At 33.6% G+C, this 14,682-nt stretch overlaps 2 protein-coding genes across 3 annotated transcripts in view; both read left to right on the forward strand.

Annotated features, from left to right (window-relative positions):
* Nucleotides 1-14,682, forward strand: part of LOC126881999 (intraflagellar transport protein 140 homolog) — a 335,998-nt gene that overhangs the window by 223,874 nt on the left and 97,442 nt on the right. The gene's annotated exons all lie outside the window — the stretch shown is intronic.
* The window catches only part of LOC126882002 (putative ankyrin repeat protein RF_0381), a 65,861-nt gene that overhangs the window by 46,769 nt on the left and 4,410 nt on the right, over nucleotides 1-14,682 (forward strand). The window lies entirely within an intron of this gene.

Here is a 14,682-nt window from a genome sequence, read left to right on the forward strand (position 1 = left end):
ATATGGAAAACTTAACTTAACCTTTTTCTGGTTTGAACACATACTATTCACAATTCAATAGGTCCCCATAACGCTCAAGTAACTGCAAATTTAGCATTCCTCCCCTACAATGACGATTTATCGATGAAAAACATGGCTAGTTGTTAAAGCCTATAACTTTTTTATTTTCCAACATAAGCAAATGAATAAAAAAAATGTTAAGAAAGCCTAAGGCTATAATTGAGTTTTAATTTCAATATTTTATATATGCTAGAATAGTCCACAGGGTGTTCCAAACTTTAAGAAAAAAACATTGTATTATTGTTATACCCGGTATAAAATGATATTTAGCTGTCTAGCAACAATATCATTACAAAGATATTCTTAAATAATAAGGCTATAACATACTAAAATAATCACTCAAATCGGACCACTGGTTTAGGAAATTCGTGACATCAAACATGTCCCATTTTTAAGATGTTCGGCTAATTTTGCCAGTGTGTGTATTAATTTGAATTTTAATGTTCTGTATATTAGTTGTGTTGTGTCAATTGGTCACTTGTCAAGTGGATTTTGGTCAATTCATGATATCAAATATCTTCCCACTGTCTCCAAAGACTATACGTCGTTATTAGTTCACTTTATAAGTTATACTCAGTACGTGGTCAAATTATTATCCTTGCTTTTTAAAGGCTTTAACCCGTTATAAATGTTTCGCAGATACAGTAGAGTATTTAGTCTTTATAGGTTTGTATCCTAGACAACGTAACCCAGTCTATATAGACATTTGAAATAACAAAAATTGCCGGAGAGCCAAATTTTGGTGGAGAGCTAGGGTATACCATAACAAATAAAGTTTTAAAAGTCCCCATCGATCCCATGTGTGCAACAAAAGTTATTCGGGGTCAAAGGTCAAAATTTGAGATTTTTTGGATTTTTTTCGAAAACGGTAAGTTTTATCAAAAAAGAACTTTAAACCAAAGTTGTAGATCTTAAAATTCTCTACAAAAATAGTCCTTACTATTTTTTTCCTAAGAGTTGCCATTCCTGAGATATCGCGATTCTAAGAGTCACATTATACATTATACATATGATATGCACACGTTTCCATACCACCTGTAAGGTAGTGTACTCGGCGCGTATTTTTTTTACCGTGGTTTCCCCTGTAGGCCTACTCCACTAACTGTTTTGACAATTTTAGGATAATTTAAGGAAACAATACCGGTCAAGTTCTAGATATTACCTTATTATTGATATTGATTATTGATATTGCTATTGAGTATTAGGTTAACTATTGTTTTGATTTCTTTAGATATTTTAATCACATTCATACTCTTGAAAGTCTACTTCAACAGTCAAGTCTCCTTCGATTTCATCTTCTTCCTCTTCCTCTTGCTGGATGTTTAAAAATTGTTCAAATGTGACTGAGTCATAGTCTATTCATTAAAATCACAGGAGTCTACCTCTGTTGTACTAAACTGAACATTTGAGCAAGACTGACCTTGGCAGTTGGTACACGCTAGAGAACACAGCACCCCGACTTTTTTACATCCATATTTGGCACTACAACCTTTTTGCAATTGCAAAAAATAATGTTAAGGAGTTTTTCTGGAGCAGGTGGGAGTAAGGTTTTAATCGGTTCCAGAGTATTATCTATTAATTTCCAACCCCAGTCTTCTGGATTCAGTTCATTGCCTAGCCATGTTTTAACTTGATAATATACTCGATACAAATGCTGAAAAGCAGATGCTTATGTTGGAGGAAGACATGATAGTTGTAATTGTTTCTTGTTTCGCGTATTTTTTACAAAAGTTAAATATCGGTATTTATCAAGACAACTAATTTTTTGGAGCTGCATAAACCGCAAGAAGAAATCGAATTCCTTCCGTAATTATTGTTTGCGGTGTGGAATCAAGTTCTGTAAAAACTTTACAGCAGTCAGTGAAATCTTTTTTTTTCGAATAATTTAAGTACTGACGTTTTGCCCCTTCTGTATACATTGCTGACGTAGTGTCACAGCCGGTTATCGCATGTAAAAATAAAATCTACTTTTGGCATTTGGGATAAGCCGATAAACTTTTCGAAGAATATATCTCATTTCGTCCTTCCAGGTTTCAGAAAATAAATAACTTTATCTGCTGGAGTCCTTGCAGTAAGCAGTACTAACAAATCAACATCTTCACCAACTACAATAAGTGTTGTGTTTGTTGCCTTAAATGTTTCAATTGCTGTCTCAATTATAAGGGCATCTGCGTCAGTTTTAGCTTGTTTCACTTCAATATTCGCAGCTGTTAATTTGTCAGTTAACATGGAAATGAAACGAGATTTATTATTAATGTTAGCGAAAAATTGTTGTTGATTCGCTAGAACTGTTATATTTTCATTAAAGATAATCTCGGAACCCGATGATGTTTTTGTAGTTCAACGACGTTGTTCTGCAGCTTTAATATTCTTTGTCGAGTCACTGTAGCCGTCAAATACCACTGTCACTGTAAGCCCGTACTGTCTGCTAAATGGTAGACGCTTGTAATAAGTACTTACATTCACTTGAACTGAACCTTTAGCACTAAAAGAAACAGATAATATGAACAAGACCTACGGACAAAGAACAATACTGTAGCCATTGTTTACAATAGATAATCTGTTCTTTTTTAAACAATCGTATAGCCAAATGTTTTTCAATGCCACGTGGATAGAGGAAATTCAGTTTGGGACTGATTATCTTTTGAAGAAATATTTTCAAAATACACACACCGGCAAAATTAACCGAACACGTTAAAAATGGGACATGTTTGATGTCTCGTATTTCATAAACCAGTGGTCCGATTTGAGTGATTCTTTTAGTATGTTATAGCCTTATTATTTAAGAATATCGGTGTAATAATATTGTTGCTAGACAGGTAAATGTCATTTTATACCGGGTGTAACAAGCATACTGTGTTTTTTCTTAAAGTTCGGAACACCCTGTGGAATATTCCAGCGTATATAAAATATTAAAATTAAAACTTGATTGTAGAATTATGCTTTCTTAACATTTTCTTTTTTGATTCATTTGCTTATGTTGGAAAATAAAAAAGTTATGTGCTTTAACAACTAACCATGTTTTTTTATCAATAAATCCTCATAGTAGGGGAGAAAAGTATGGTAAATTTGCAATTACTCGAGCGTTCTTGGGACCTGGAGTGGATTGTGAAGAGTGGGTGCTACAACCAAAAAAAGTTAAGTTAAGTTTTCCATAAAGTGTGGGACTCTCCATTTTTCAATTTAATTTTCCATTTCCACCAATCGTTTTTTCCGATTATAGCGCCATTTATCCATAATAGGAAAAAACGTTGCAAATAAAACTTGCTTATTTTTACGTCAAGGATCCAAATCTGCAATAAAAATTGGGGGCTCCTATTTAATATTTTAATGTAACCCCCCACCCCACCTCCGTGGGGGGTTGTGTTTGGTGCCATTCGGTAGATTTTTGAAAAATATTGAATAGGTATATTTTGCAGTTTTACGATCTGATGTTCATTTCGCAAAATATCGCGGGGTCGTATTTATAATTTTTAATTTACCCCCCACTCCTCTCCGTGGGGTGTCACGAGCCCCCACGGAGGTGGGGTGGGGGATTTAATTTAAAATATTAAATAGGAGCCCCAATTTTTATTGCAGATTTAGATTCTTTACGTAAAAATAAGCAACTTTTATTCGACATATTTTTTCGAATTATGGATAGACAGCGCTATAATCGAAAAAAAACTATACACTATATGGAAAAAAACTATACAATATATGGAAAACTTAACTTAACCTTTTTCTGGTTTGAACACATACTATTCACAATTCAATAGGTCCCCATAACGCTCAAGTAACTGCAAATTTAGCATTCCTCCCCTACAATGACGATTTATCGATGAAAAACATGGCTAGTTGTTAAAGCCTATAACTTTTTTATTTTCCAACATAAGCAAATGAATAAAAAAAAATGTTAAGAAAGCCTAAGGCTATAATTGAGTTTTAATTTCAATATTTTATATATGCTAGAATAGTCCACAGGGTGTTCCAAACTTTAAGAAAAAAACATTCGGAAAAAAATGATTGTTTCAAATGGAACAATAAATTAAAAAATGAAAAGTCCCCCACCTTATGGAAAACTTAACTTAACCTTTTTCTGATTTTAGCACATACTCTTCACAATCCAATAGGTCCCCATAACGCTCGAGTAACTGCAAATTTAGTATACTTTCCTCCCCTACTATGAGGATTTATTGATAAAAAACATGGTTAGTTGTTAAAGCACATAACTTTTTTATTTTCCAACATAAGCAAATGAATCAAAAAAGAAAATGTTAAGAAAGCATAATTCTACAATCAAGTTTTAATTTTAATATTTTATATACGCTGGAATATTCCACAGGGTGTTCCGAACTTTAAGAAAAAAACACAGTATGCTTGTTACACCCGGTATAAAATGACATTTACCTGTCTAGCAACAATATTATTACACCGATATTCTTAAATAATAAGGCTATAACATACTAAAAGAATCACTCAAATCGGACCACTGGTTTATGAAATACGAGACATCAAACATGTCCCATTTTTAACGTGTTCGGCTAATTTTGCCGGTGTGTGTAGTATAGTATATTATACAGGGTGTCCAGAAACTCTACCGACAAACGAAGACGGGATATTCCTCAGATAATTTTAAGACAATTTAACCCAATTCACCTAGTCCGAAAATGCTTCTTAAGGGAGCTAGAGCTCTTTGAAGATGGCGTCATGAAATTAGTTTTTCTTAAATACCTTCAGAACGCTTCCATTTAGAAAAACGAAATTTGGTATGCCAATTTACTTTTCAGAGATGAATCGATTCCATCTATTTCAAATTTCTAGTATCGGTCATAGGAATCCGTTTTGGGTAGAGCAACGGGTATTTTATCACATAACTTTTTTGTCCTTAACTTTTATGCATTTTTGACACCGGACTATTAAATTGTCAGGTATTCTAGTACAAAAAGGTACTCTTGCTTTAAGTCCGTAGGACACACCGTTTTCTAGAAAAATCGATTTGAAAGTTTTTCGTTTTTGAAATTTGAAAAAAACTGAAAGAACTTTTCAACAAAAAACGAAGTATTTTACCAATATAAAGTAAGAGTAACTTTTATTACTCGAATACCTCTTAATTTAATAATCTAGTGTCAAAAATTCTCAAAAATTCAAGACAAAAAAGTTATGGTATAAAATAACTGTTGACCTACCAAAAACGGACGCCCATGACCAGTACTAGAAATTCGCAATTAATGAAATCGATTTGTCTCTGGAATATAAATAAATGTACCAGTTTTCGTCTTTCTAGACAGCTTTTTTTTTAATTTTTTTTTTAAATTTAAAAACCGAAAAATTTTCAAATCGATTTTTCTAGAAAACGGTGTGTCCTACCCATTTAAAACAAGAGTACCTTTTAGTACTAGAATACTTCAAAATTTAATAATCCAGTGTCAGAAATTCATTAAAGTTAAAGATAAAAAAGTTATGCAATAAAATAACCGTTTCCCTACCCAAAACGGACGCCTATGATCGGTACTAGAAATTTGCAATGGATGGATTAGATTTATGTCTTGAAGGTAAATACGTTCTGGAGGTATTTAAGAAAAACTAATTACAAGACGCCATCTTCAAAAAGTTCTAGCTCCCTTAGGAAGCATTTTCGGACTAAGTGAATTAAAAATTCGGGTTAAATTATCTTAAAATTATCTGAAGAATCTCCTGTCTTCGTTTGTCGGTAGAGTTTTTGGACACCCTGTATAAGAGACAGAAATAGGCATTTATACTTGTCTTAAGTGCCACATTATGTATATACGTGGCTTATATGTGCATATAATGTATAAAGTAACTTTTTAAATCGCGATATCTCAAGAATGGTAACTGTTAGGAAAAAAATTGTAGGGACTATTATTGTTAAGAATGTTAAGATCTACAACTTTGGTTTGAGGTTTTTTTTGATAAAACTTACCGTTTTCGAGAAAAATCCAAAAAATCTCAAATTTTGACCTTTGACCCCGAATAACTTTTGTTGCATACTTACATGGGATCGATGGGGACTTTTAAAACTTTATTTGTTATGGTAAACTCTAACTCCCCACCAAAATTTGGCTCTCCGGCAATTTTTGTTATTTGCCAACTATTTTGATGTCGTAAGTTGACCGGATTAACGTTCAGAGTAAGGATTTTCACTATCAAATTTTTCGAATTGTATTAATCTTTAACTAATTTATGTATGCATGTTAATTAGTCGATTGTCAAACGAAAACTTAAAACTAGCGACTACATAATTCGATAAAAAAACTAGATAATATAAGTTTTGACGAAAAATCTTTACATAAATAGATAAAATACAACTTTACTTCTTCTTCTTCTTTAAGTACCTTACCCTAATTTTAGGATTGGGAAACTTCCTTGAGAATTTGCCGATACTCTTCTCGATTATGTGCGGCATGTAACAATTCATCTGCTGATAAACCAGTCCTGCAGAGGGATCACGAAACTCGATTATCGACTTCAGTCGATCGAGTTAACTCGATAATTGGAAACTTTGTTTCACGACATTCGATAAATCGAATCGACTCTACCAAAATCTCTCGACAACCTTAAGGAGTCGAGTTAACCTAACCAATTTTTGAAGGTTATGCTAGTATTATTAGTCATTTATTAGTGTGTTTTGGACGAAATTTTTTTTATAAAAACTTTAATATTTGTAATTATTTTCTATAATATCTATTTAATAAAAATCTAAGTATGCTGCCAATTGTTCGAGAACATTTACTGCAAATTCAAAGAAGGCAAGAAAATCTTGCATTGGTTCGTAAACGTGAACAACTCAGACGAAATCATGATACAATAAATTTAGGTTAGGTCCGTATTCTTTTTATCATGGACGAAATCAGGAACCATTTGAACTGCCTGAAAAAATATTTATAGAGTTATTCAGACTCTCTAAGGACTTAGCATAATACTCATCCCATCCAATTTGTAAGCCATCATGTGGCGGAGAGAAAAGTAGCTAGAGGAATAACTATAACTACTGAAGAAAGTATAGTTCTTTGTAGGTTACGTTTTTGCGCAACGGCAACAGGGTCATATCAAAGGTGTTTGGGAGAAGAGTTTAATTTTGGTATAGCCCAGAGCACTGTTCATAAGTATGTCCATCTAATACTGATATTTTAAATGAACATTTTGTGCCTCAGAAAATAACATTGCCTACAAGTGAAGAAGAACTTATTTCTTTTTGACATTGGGACCAGTAGCTCTTCCAGAAACCATTTCAGTTAGACTCAAATGAATCTAATAAAATTTCCCACTGTTTTGGGGTTGGTCTAGTTGACATTTTATTAAATAACGACAATTAACCCTAAACAACGAAAAAACGTTTGAACGTGTCTTCGTTGCCTACATAAACTGAACAGAAGTTAGGTACAGTCGAGAAACTCGATTTTCTACTCGATCGAGGTTCGTGAACAACTCAATAGACTCGATAACGAGTTAAGTCGATTTAGTCGAGTCGACTTTCGTGATCCGTCTGCTGGTTTCGGAGCCATGAATATTTCTTCTTACCAGTTCCCCTTTTTCTCTCGATTTTTTCGTTGAGTCTTTACTGTCGTATCCGGTATTTGCTACCTCTGATTATATATACCAGGTATTCAATTTTTCCCTTTTTTGATTATCTTCGTCGTCACCTTCGCCTTGACCTATATGTTTAGGACTTCTATTTCTATGTTTGAAATGCGTTGAATTCATGAGATTGTAAGCATTTTACGATATGACCACATCTCGAAGGCTTCTAATTTGCTAATTTGTTCATCATATTAACCCTGGAACAGCACACTGGGTTTGAAAAACCCAGGCACATGAATCGTTCAATGTAACTTGCACATCATGTCTGCGTCTTTTTCACTAAATTCACTAAATTCACTAAATTCAGTTAACAGCCGACTACGTTGAGAGACAATCGTTGCGCCGCGTAAGTTTGTTGTATACTTTGCTGTGACGCTTTTAGTGGAGCTGTGGGTACTTCGGACCCCAGTGTGCAGTTAAAGGGTGTTAAAATTTTGAGGTGATTTTTTGTTATTTGCTAGTAGGGAAGATTCTAAGAGAAAATATTAGCATCCACTGACAACAAAAGAATTAGAGAGGGATGCTGAAAACCTGTGGGCAAATGAAGATGAACCTGAGACCATCGAAGATGATTTTGGAGACTCATCAGATGAAGACGATGATTATGTTCCTGAATATCAGTCTGACACTGATAACGAACACAGTGACGGCGATAATGAAGAAGAACATACAGAACCCAATACCTCGCAAAGAAATATTTTTTTTTCAAAAACCATTCATTTTAAACCCGTCCAACTTTTTGAACATAGAAACAACACTACAATAAAAAGTATTGTAGAAGGAAAACGATGCATTTAAATTCTGATGGATGAGGGGTTAAATATACTTCTGATTTTGTCTTAAAATACATTAGTCATCATTTTTTTGCAGCATATCTCGCGTAATCGACATTTAATATCGCTCCTTTTAAAGGTCTTTTCATGCACTACAAAAGATATTGGTAGCATTATACACCTAAAATCGACCGTTTCTCTTTTATTTCAAGTTGAATACACCGATTTGAGCATGCACCAAACAAACTCTTCTCACCTACCATATCTCTTTTTGTATTATAACTAGAAGATTTATGAGGCAACGAATCTCTTTGTTTTTATAAGCTACAAAAATATGTTATATAGTTTTTTTCGTTAGATGCATAGTTTTCAAGGTACTCGCAAAAAACCGTCCGAAAAGGTGTCATTTTTCAATGAAAAGGGCCAATTTTCAACCACGAATTACTCAAAATGTAAAAGATAAAAAAGATCAAGGCAGGTTTTGTTTATATTTGATTCAGAGTTGGACCACCATCTCCATATAGCTATTTCAGCATCCTTATGCCTCATCGGTGAAGCTCAGAAGTCTCAACTCTGAAGGAAATACAAACAATTCTGCCAATTTAAGGCAAACCATCGCAATGCAATGAACCCACCTCTGAGACGCAATTCAGCGACATCTCTCGTATTACGAGGAAAACAACGAAAAGCCCCAGATGCAAAGTTTACTACCTTTTAAACAATTAGAATACATAATTGAAATAAAAATATAATAAACAATATTTTAAATCCAAGACTCTTCGTTAATAAACTGCTTTCTGGCTGCATCCCATATCTCCGGATTTTACAATATATAATCACAAGAGACGACGAAAGTAGGAGAAAGCAAATAGAGGACGCTTAGGCCACGCATTCACCTTCCCTTCGTCAAGGAAAAGGACCGAAAGACAGTTTCTAAATACTCAAACTGAGTAAAAATGAAAAAGATAAAAAAGATCAAGGCAGGTTTTGTTTATATTTGATTCAGAGTTGGACCACCATCTCCATATAGCTATTTCAGCATCCTTATGCCTCATCGGTGAAGCTCAGAAGTCTCAACTCTGAAGGAAATACAAACAATTCTGCCAATTTAAGGCAAACCATCGCAATGCAATGAATCCACCTCTGAGACGCAATTCAGCGACATCTCTCGTATTACGAGGAAAACAACGAAAAGCCCCAGATGCAAAGTTTACTACCTTTTAAACAATTAGAATAATTGAAATAAAAATATAATAAACAATATTTTAAATCCAAGACTCTTCGTTAATAAACTGCTTTCTGGCTGCATCCAAAATGTATTGAGTTTTCAAAAAAAATTATAGAACAGTTTTTGCTTAGAATTGGGTTCTCTAGGTACTTCCGTTATTATTTTAACCAAAAAATGTTACACCCCCGAGAAGGGGTGGGAACAACCCCCTAGATAAAAGCACACATCGGCATAGGGTAGACTTTGTTTATTGAACTGTTCTCTACTTACTTTGAAAATATCAAGTAAATAGATGTAGTAGGATGGAATTCGGAGCCAAATAACCTCATTGACTGCCCTATAAAGCCGCTGGCTTACGAAATAACGAATTGATTCCAAACATTTACACCATACTATATAATATGATATTACTAGGTAATATAAGGATGAAGAATTTAAATTCGAGGGACATTGATAGCGAAGCTAGACCAGGCCAGTTAGCAATTAATTATAAACAAACAGTGCTTCCCTATGGATCAACAATAACGAATTCCAATATCTTAGAAAATAATACAGTACTGCACTGAACAGATATCGATACAGATAACAGAAAAGATAAGGGAGTTTTTGTGCACACAAATACGTAAACGTAACGCATCTTTTTGACATATACGCTTGCGCATTAATGGTTGAACTCCCGTATCGCGATACGTATTACCTAAGGTTACGGGCTGGTACGTTAGGTTCGTACGCATCCCTATCGAGCCGAAAGTCACCGAATGCACACGAGGATCTTGCCCGATTACCTACCAAATGAACATTTCATCAGCGTACTACCTGTTTATAAACATTTTAAGGTTATATTGGTTATTGGTTTAGTCTATTTGAGTAAAATTATTCGGTGTTTGTAATTGGAAACTGGAGCTTCATAATAGATTTAAAATTTTATTGTTTTTAAGTTGTCTATTAATAAAGCAAAACAAACAAATCTTGTATTAATTTAAGAAATACAGTGATCACCACAATTAATAACTAGATAAACAAATGACCTAGTTTCAGTAAAATTTTCAAATACATATTACCACACTATTTACATTATACCTACTGGAATTCTGATGTAGGTATACAATAATTTACAACTAAAAAGTAGGTATAAACAAAAATAAAACAATTATGTTAACCTAAGGAAAAATAATATTTTTATATTTAAATAGAAGCAATTAAAACCATACAATTTCATCATTCATTTATCTTTTTTTACATTTGTATATTAATTGTATATTGTGTGAACATTGTTTTATTTTTTTAAATGTCAACGGAATTTAAAAATGACTTTACGATTTGCTTTACGTTACGTTAAGGCAGTTACAAAAACTACCTATTTTAACATTCATCCTCTACGACACGTTAGTTGCTTTACGTATACAGAGATGCGTACGTTACGTAGCAACAAAAACTCCCTAATAGGGAGTTTTTGTGCACACAAATACGTAAACGTAACGCATCTTTTTGACATATACGCTTGCGCATTAATGGTTGAACTCCCGTATCGCGATACGTATTACCTAAGGTTACGGGCTGGTACGTTAGGTTCATACGCATCCCTATCGAGCCGAAAGTCACCGAATGCACACGAGGATCTTGCCCGATTACCTACCAAATGAACATTTCATATTTCATCAGCGTACTACCTGTTTATAAACATTTTAAGGTTATATTGGTTATTGGTTTAGTCTATTTGAGTAAAATTATTCTGTGTTTGTAATTGGAAATTGGAGCTTCATATAGATTTAAAATTTTATTGTTTTTAAGTTGTCTATTAATAAAGCAAAACAAACAAATCTTGTATTAATTTAAGAAATACAGTGATCACCACAATTAATAACTAGATAAACAAATGACCTAGTTTCAGCAAAATTTTCAAATAAATATTACCACACTATTTACATTATACCTACTGGAATTCTGATGTAGGTATACAATAATTTACAACTAAAAAGTAGGTATAAACAAAAATAAAACAATTTTAACCTAAGGAAAAATAATATTTTTATATTTAAATAGAAGCAATTAAAACCCAAAACCATACAGTTTCATCATTCATTTATCTTTTTTTACATTTGTATATTAATTGTATATTGTGTGAACATTGTTTTATTTTTTTAAATGTCAACGGAATTTAAAAATGACTTTACGATTTGCTTTACGTTACGTTAAGGCAGTTACAAAAACTACCTATTTTAACATTCATCCTCTACGACACGTTAGTTGCTTTACGTATACGGAGCGGAGATGCGTACGTTACGTAGCAACAAAAACTCCCTAATATAATCGTGCAATCTATGAGGAATTGAAGATCTTCGACATTTTCAGCCATGATCGTCATCTGCATTCTGATGTTGTTGACAATGTCTCCCCCAATTCGATCTCCACATTGCCCTTCTAAGGCTTCAATGAATATTGTGTCTGAGTACACGTTAAACAAAGTTGGAGATAACACACAAGCTTGTAAGACACCTCTTTGAATGAAAATGTTGTCTGTTTCTTTGCCTACTACCAAGAATAATAGGAGCTACTTGATTTTTATATAGACGTTGCAAAAGTCTAAGATCTTTATAATCTATTCCAATCATTTTTAGGTACTCAACCATCCTAACTCTATGAAAACCAATAAATCTGCTGGTCCATATGAATTACCTAGCGAGCTGATAAAGTTGGTCAACGAGAAAAACCTGGACATAATAGTAGAACTGTTCAACGCTATCTATACTACGGGAATCATCCCTAGAGAAATGTTGACATCAGCATTTGTGTGTTTACCAAAAAAAGTGAATGCCAAAGAATGCAGTGACTACCAAACCATAAGCTTAATGTCACATAACTTGAAAATTCTACTGAAAATTATCCACGCCAGAATACACTCTAAACTGGAGCTGGATATTAGTGACACTCAATATGGATTCCGCAATGGTATGGGCACCAGAGAGGCATTATTCTCCTTCAACGTGTTGACACAGAGATGTTTGGATGTTAACCGTTCTCTTTACGTCTGTTTTATAGACTACAATAAAGCGTTTGATAAAGTAAAACATGACCGACTCATGAAAATTCTAAAAACTAAAAACCTAGATGAAAGAGATTTAAGACTAATAACACATCTCTATTACAATCAGCGAGCAATAGTAAGAATTGAAAAAGAAACATCTGAAGAAATGGAAATAAAGAGAGGAGTCAGGCAAGGCTGCATACTATCACCTCTATTATTTAACGCTTATTCTGAAGAGGTAATGCGAGAAACTCTGGAAGATGAAACAGCCGGCATAAGAGTAAATGGAGTCTTAGTTAACAACATCAGATGCAGATGATACAGTAATAATAGCCGATAATTTACAAGACCTGCAAATACTCATGAGTAAAATAGTAAGGTGTAGTAGGGAGTACGGACTCTCTCTCTCAATATAAAAAAGACTAAGTTTATGAAAATTAGTAAAAACAACCATAATACTAACGAAATCTTGATAGTAGAGGGCCAGCAGATCGAAAGAATAAAAAAGTACACTTACCTAGGAATACTTATAACCGAAAATAATGACTACACTGCAGAAATCAAAGTCAGAATCGAGAAAGCACGTTCTAATTTTATGAAAATGAAAATGGTCCTATGTAGCAAAGATTTAACATTAGCTCTTAAAGTACGCCTAACAAAATGTTACGTATATAGTGTACTATACTATGGACTGGAATCATGGACGTTAAATGTAGAGACAATGAGACGACTTAACGCCTTTGAAATGTGGACCTATAGAAGAATTATGGGGGTTTCCTGGGTAGATAGAGTTACGAACGATGAAGTACTGAGAAGAATAGGTAAAGAGAAGGAAGTTGAACTTACAATTAAAGAAAGAAAACTACAGTATCCCGGACATGTGATGCGGGGCGAGAAGTATGGCATCCTGCGACTCATAATGCAGGGAAAGATAGATGGTAGAAGAAGCATCGGCAGAAGATGAATTTCATGGCTGAAGAACCTGAGAGAATGGTTTGGATGCAGCTCAAAACAACTATTTAGAGCTACTGCCTCAAAAATTAAAATAGCTATGATGATTGCCAACCTCCGTAGCGGAGATGGCACCTGAAGAAGAAGAACCATCCTATAATGTGGGACCGTATCAAACGCCTTTTCAAAATATATAAAGCAGACGTAAATTGGTTTCCGTATTTCCCATGATCTTTTAAGTAATTTTAGAATTGAGAACAAAACTTCCGTTGTTCCCAATCCTTCTCTGAAACCGAATTGTTTGCCTCCAATTATTTCTTCACATTTCTGCTTAATTCGGTTAAGACTTATCTTGAGAAGCAGTTTGAGAGAGTGACTCATAAGACTAATTAGTCTGAAGTCTTTACATGATGATGTATTAGGTTTTTTGGGAGTGGGATAAATGTAGACTCAGAGCCGTGCGATACATCTTTTCAATATGATGCAAGTCTTCGAAATACCGCCCCTTAAATATTATTGAAACTTGACTTTTATTTTTATTAAGGGGGTAGACGCCAAACCTTTTTTGCACCTAAGGGGGTCTAAGAGAATCCAATGCTATTTAAATGCATTAATTTTTTTCGAAACCTGAGAAAACTAATTAATATTTTTGAAAATTTTAAATGCAGAATGAAAGATTATATTATTACCGAGGGCTGAGTAGAAAATCCCTTGAAAATCCCTAGAAAAAATGAAATATTTGAAACTAAAAACCACACTAAATTTTCTCTTTTTTCACCTTTGTAACTTTCGGCCCTCGGTAATAATGTAATCTTTCATTCTGCATTTAAATTTTTCAAAAATACTTTTAGTTTTCTCAGGATTAAAAACGAATCCATTTAAATAGCATTAGACCAAGATTTTGCGCCTACCCCCTTAAATGAAACTATACAAAATGAACGAAAACTTTTATTTTAAAAACAAAACATACTTTAAATTTAAATTAAATAAAGTATGTACCGTTCTGACTTTAATTTTGACAAACTCGTCAATCAGATTTGTAATTGGTGTAGTCGATTGGGGTT

This window comes from Diabrotica virgifera, chromosome 3 (genome assembly GCF_917563875.1).
Source record: "Diabrotica virgifera virgifera chromosome 3, PGI_DIABVI_V3a".
Lineage (NCBI taxonomy): Eukaryota > Metazoa > Arthropoda > Insecta > Coleoptera > Chrysomelidae > Diabrotica > Diabrotica virgifera.